The sequence below is a fragment of the Tenrec ecaudatus genome, chromosome 12 (assembly GCF_050624435.1).
Source record: "Tenrec ecaudatus isolate mTenEca1 chromosome 12, mTenEca1.hap1, whole genome shotgun sequence".
Classification (NCBI taxonomy): Eukaryota; Metazoa; Chordata; class Mammalia; order Afrosoricida; family Tenrecidae; genus Tenrec; species Tenrec ecaudatus.
In genome coordinates, this window is record NC_134541.1 from 65,629,995 (window position 1) to 65,636,443 (window position 6,449).

General features: G+C 39.3%; 1 non-coding gene across 1 annotated transcript; it reads right to left on the reverse strand.

Moving 5' to 3' along the window:
• Positions 1–1,935: 1,935 nt before the first annotated feature.
• On the reverse strand, positions 1,936–2,063 carry LOC142423643 (small nucleolar RNA SNORA42/SNORA80 family). The gene has a single exon (XR_012779250.1). It is a non-coding gene; the product is annotated as a small nucleolar RNA SNORA42/SNORA80 family (small nucleolar RNA).
• Between the last annotated feature and the right edge of the window lie 4,386 nt (positions 2,064–6,449).

Genomic DNA, 6,449 nt, shown 5'->3' on the forward strand with positions numbered 1-6,449 from the left:
TCCTTGGCTCCCCCTCTCCTGTCCTGTCCTCACCCCCCTGTTCCCTTTCCCCTTGTCCTCCTTCCCCTCCCTCTCTCTCCACATGGACCACCAAGCAGGTCTGAGATGAGCACTGCTACCATGAATTGTGTCTGACTCTCTTGTATCTCTCATGTTCTTGATGACTTTAATATAATATTTATATATCTCAACCACACAATTGTGCCTATAGAACCTGTGCTTAATGGTGGGGGACTGGTACCCCCTACAAACCATAGATTTTGATGTTCATACCTAGGCCTTGAGTGTGGGGTAGGAACTAGGTGATATATACATAGCATAATACGTAGATAGAAATATTTTTCCAGTGTCTTTTTTATTGTCTTTAAGCCCCCTGCCTTAAAAAAACAACAACTAAATAACCAAGTGAAATGTCTCTTCTTTACCTCTAGTGCCTAATAAGTTCCTCTATGTCATTACATTAAGAAATGTTCAGTCAGTTTCCAGCGCTATCCCTTCTCACTCATTAATAGTAATAGCTAGCCTTCCCCCAGGCTTACAGGTTATTGTAAACTTTGCAAAGAGGCTTTTAAAGAAATTAATGACATATTTTTGAAAATTTCATCAACATACAATTCACATAACCTATATTTCACTAGTCCAATAACATCTATTAGAGTTGCACAACCATTTTAAAAATCAGTATAGCATTTCCTTAAAAATGCAAATCGACATACCTATAATTCAGCAGTCTCTCCATTGGATATGTACACAACAAAAATTTAGAATATAGCATAAGCAGACATATGTTACACCTATATTTATTGCTGTAATTTCCACAATAGCAGAAATATGGAAATAATTCAAAACCCCAACAGTAGAGCAAGGGATAAACAAGCGCTGGTACATTCATACATGGAATTCTTTGCATAACCAGGTAACAAATATAATTCTCTTAAACACTGCAAGATGTGGACACAACTAGAGAGCATTATGTCTAGCACACTCAGTCAATCTTAGAAAGAGAAATACTTAATATCACTACTGTTCTAAGAAAGACCAAAGAGAGAGAAATGTGGCTTTCTCACAAGTAGAAAAAACTTGGAAGACTATGAAGTGGCCAAGGACTGGACTGGGAACAGGGAGAAGGGAGAGATGACAGGGAGGGGGAGGACAAAAATGGAAGGTTTAACACAAAAAATAGAGAAACAAAAATTGTTTCATGGGGGTGGGGGGAACCTTCAAAATCCCTTATCCCTCAGATGAAATCATTGTCTGAGTGGCTGGAAAAGGAGGCAAAATAAAACTGAAGCTGTCTTGGAGTTTGCAAAGCTATACAAGTTCATTGCAAATATTTAAAAAAATGGCTGATGCAGTCATCACCATGAACAATTTCAGGATATTTCTTCTTCCTTGTACTCATTGCTGTTAGCTTACCATTTCCCACCCACCTCCCCTTTAAAACTATTCATCTAGGTGTTATCTTTATAGGTTTACCTGTCATGGGTTTCATATGTAGAAAAGTCTAGTCTGTCAATCTAGTCAAACAAAATCAAAACAAAAATAAACAAATGGCCAATGATGACAGAATGAAACAGAGAAAAGGCTCGATCAAAAATAAAGTAGAAAATCTTTTTAAAAACGTAGAATAATTACACATTGGATTACGAAGTAGATTAAAGGAAAAGGTGTCGCTCTTTGACCTAATTATACCCTACATGTCTCCTGTCTGAGAACAAGGTCTTTCTATCTGGCTGAATCCCTGGGAGTAAATTTAGCTTGCACTCTCATCGGAAGCCTTCTGAAAGCTGGGTGTTCAGACTGTAGGCTCTAATACTTTCCTCTTCTCTGGGTTTGTTTTTAATTATTTAGAATTCTTGGATCACATAGGCTGGTATGCTTCGTCTATATGGACTTTGCTCCTGCTCCGTTAAGAAGGCTGCTTTTTTTTTTTTCCATTGTGCAACCCACTTCAGTGCCTGAAACCCATGAGGTAAAGCCAGGCAATGGTTTGGGGTTATAATTTGCTTTGGCATGGGACACTATGAGAGACCCGTGGACCTGCCATAAATCCAAACCCATACCAGGGCTGCTTATTTTAAGACAAGATGTTAACACTCCAGATGCTATCATTTTGATAGAAGGGCACCATCTGCTTTCTTCACTACACTTTCCACTAGCACCCATGTCGGCAGTGATCACTTCATGGGACAGGCAATGAGCAGGGCCATGTCATATGAATTCATTGTTGTTAGATTAGACCTTTGATTAAAAGTGAGTTCAAAATCCATTTGTATATCTGTGCTTTATCTATAACTCTGATTCACTTTAAAGACATCATTACTATTTTGTTCAAGAATATTATAAGTTATTCCCATGGGGCATATTGGTAGAACATTTATTTAGCCAATGGGTATAGAATTAAAAACACTGTTGAGAAAAAGAAGCTATATGTGAATAGGACTGGTTTTTGTAGACCAAAATTCATGTATTTTTAATTTGTACAGATGTGGTAGTTACATAATCTGGTGTCAATTTGGGACTGGAGAGGATTAAAAGTGAAGGGGTGGAGTCTAGTCTGTCAATCGAGACATAACCAATGAGGCCTCTGTGTGGGCATGGTCTTCTCCTGAGAATGCTGGGAAATCCAGTATTTTCTCCTTGTAGGTAGAAGACACACTCTCTCTCTGTTCACTCCCTGGGAGACACTGAAATTGACAAGCCAGTTGACAAGGCATTATGCTAGTGGCCTGAGCTGGAGAAGCAACATGGACCTACCCTGATGCTGTCAGAACTCTGGACCCGGAGAAGCCATACATTCTGTGATGCTCACCCTCCTGCACAATCGCTGAAGACAAAATGCATGCATGAGCAAATGTGGTGAAGAAAACTGATGGTGCCTGGCTATTAAAAGATCTAGCATCTGGGTTCTTAAATACTTCAAGTTAAACAAGTATCCATCCAGCAGAGAAACAACAAATCCACGTGGAAGGAACACGCCAGTTGATGCGATCATGAGATGTCATCGGGACCAGGGAACGGGCATCAAAAGACCCATAACCAACCAAAAAATAAACAAAATCACATTGCCCATATGGAGACAATGGAACATCCCCACCCCCCACCCCCGCCCCCATGTTAGACAGGGTTCTCTAGAGAAACAAAACCAGGACACTAATGCTTATATATATATTTATATAGATATATATAACATAAGAAATAAACAATTAATCTATAAAGCAGTACAATTGGCCAACGCAACTTATGTCCATGACACAGCTAATACACCTGCAGTCCTTCAAGCTCAGGAGGCAGCAAGTCAAATACAGCATATGTGATCACGGGGAAATTCATTCTTTGTCTGTAGTGGCTTCAAGCAGCTGTCAGTAGTCCTTGGAGTTCCTGGCCTCATGGCTGCGTCTGTTCAAATCATTTTCAGAAAACATCTGTCTTCCCTCAGTGTATGTTTGCTTGCCTCTGGGCCTAATCTATTCTGTGCATATCTCAAAACCGATTAGGTTTAAGACACATTCTACACTGCTATGACCTTATTAACATAACAAAGAAAATTCTTTTATCAAATGTGATGGCATTCGTAGTTATAGAAGTCAGAATTCCAACACACAGTTTTGGTAGACTCAGTTCAATTCATAGCAACTAGTGAGGTCATTTAGGTGTGTAGACTCCCAGCTGGGACCCCCAACATTAACTTGGATGTCCAAGCACACATAGAAGCAAGCTACAAGAATGATCAAAATGGACTGTCAGAAGGAGAATATTTGAATTTTCTCCTAATGCTTAATTATATTCAAGTTTTCACTTTATGCCCAAGCCTGTGGTTTATGTTTCCTATGACTGCTATTGAAGATGGGGCCTGGACTACCCGAGTGAGTGAGCCCCAAAGCCACAGGGAGATCCTGCCAAACATGTCCACTGGGAGCCAAGCACTACCAGATGGGAACAAACAAGAGTGGCTCTCCTTTGGGTAAGAGGGCTGAGCAGGACCTCATACTATATCGAGGCACTAAAAAGAGAAGAGGAGAGCTGATGACCAGCTGCCTTTCAAAAAGAAGCCTTCTGGCATCCTGGCAAATACAGTGGCAAAGCTGACCCTAAATTTAAGACAGCGCCAGTGAGCTCTCAGGCTCCAATTAGAGTCTGGCAGACTCTGCTTGACAAAATCAATCCCCTTCGCACTATATTTCTCATTCACCTCTGTTCTTCAACTACAAAACCTACCCCTTGTTAAAATATAAATGTATGCGAACGTGTAAGTGATATGTAATTATGATTTCACTTACATAAAATGTATGTGAAAAAATATACAGTAGAATATACCTATTGTTAATCTGCTGAACTCTAACTACAAAAATCCCAATCGACAAAGTAAGACCTTGGGATGTTGTAAGGTGACTTTCCATCTGTCGCTCTTCACCACCATTTTCGGCACTTAAGTACTGAAGAGAAGAAAGCCTGTGTCATCCCTATGCAGACGCTGTGTCCCTTCCCTTTCTGGGCTTCCGTAATATCAATGTGACTCTTTAGATACAGTATCCGTCAAGGTCTTCAACATGACATCTGTGTACTTTAGTAGTTCAAAGAGATTGTGGGCAGGAGATTTTCTTAGTGAATGTGTTGTTTGATTTCTTGAATGCTGCTTCCATGAGGGTTAACTGTAGATCCAAATAAAATGAACTCCTTGAAAAATTCAATCTTTTCTCTCATTCTGTTGGACATGGTGGAAGACAATTTTTAGTCACTGCATCTTATTCATTGCTTTCATCGATATATGGACATTGAATTTCAAACCTCCTTTGCCTTTAACCTGCTCAAATAAAAAGGCAGGGGGAATCAATGAGAAATAGGCATAGATATTTCGCAGGACCAATTCAAAACATAGTTTTGTGAATGGAAAGCTGAAAGAAAATTCAGAACACAAATTTGAAAGATGGGTAGAACATGTAGAAGTAAGCAAACCTTTTAAATAATTAGGTCCTAAGGAGTACAGATTAAGAGCCTTGAATTTGGAGTTAGCCCAAGGTTGTAATTTCAATCTGCCATATATTTCTTTTTTTTCCCCACTTCTGTCATATATTTCTATGGGCACACACTTCTTGCTTATCTTCTCTGGATTTAAATTCTCTCATAAATAGAGTGGAAATCATAATAACAGTTATAAGAATTCTGTAAACTTAATTAAGACAATATTAACTTTTTATATACCAGTAATCTAACCATTGCATATCTAGAAAACCCTCTCTCTATGAGGGGGCCTTATTATTTCCATTTTATAGTTGGGAAAACTGAGGCATACAGATTTTAATGTGTCAAGGAATCCAGTTACCTAGCTCATGTTATGAAATCATTATACTTTTATTGATATTTTAATATGCTATTTTTCTGAAGATTGTATATAAAACAGTGACATATACAACACCTGCCCCTCAGGAAATATTTGGGAAAGTGTTCAAGATTGTTTTCCTCATCATGTTAAGAAGGGTGGGCTATGTGGAGCTGTTACTAATATTTAGTGGGTGGTGAGTAGGAACTCTGTTAGTTACATATTTCACTGTTCATAAAACAGCATGTTATCTAATACAAAATATCAGCTGTGCCAATACTAAGCAGCTCAAAAATGGATGGAAAACTTTCTGTAGCTTGTCACCAGTATGATGGCTTAAGGAACCTTTTAGTACATGTCTGGAAGAAACAAGATTTGAGGAGGGACTAACAGAGATGGTTCTTAGTCAGATCTGAGGGTGAACCAGGAGTTGGATGTTTATCTCATAGCTCCACTGTGAAACTTATATTCTATGATTCAGGCTTATATCCAAATAAAAGGTATAGGAAAATGTATATGGTTTTGAGACCCTATTGCTAGTTCATTAAATCTCACAATACCAATTTTTTATATATTCAAAAGTCTCTGAGATAAGAAAGCAATTACATTTTTCTGTTAGTGGATAAACCAGGAGGCGCATCAGGAAAATATCCTTAACAGAACTTATATAGAACTTAAAGGGGGAACCCATCCAATACTATATCCCTAATTGGACACTTTTGACCTGGTTCTATCCAACTCTTGGGGACCCAAGCTATGCCCTCAACACAACTGGGTCTCTGGACTCTGACTTTTCCAGGAGCACTACCTCCTCATAGGCCACCCTGGAAGAATTTGCTGTGGAAACCCAATTAAGTGATCTTTACCTTAAAATCACCGGTAGCAGATTTTACCTTAAACTTTATTGGAAACTCACCTGTAATGGATTTAAGGAAGCTGCATAGTCCCTGGGACCTGAGGTTACAACCCCCTAGCATGAGAAGAAGCTGTTGGCACTGTCCCAAGGTCATGGACTAGGAGCTGTTGGACTGTGGTTCACATCTCCTGCTGGGAGGGTGTGCCCAATGACAGGTGGCCCGGCACTAACACATGTTCATTATTTTAATGTCACTCCCCTGCCCCCACCGCT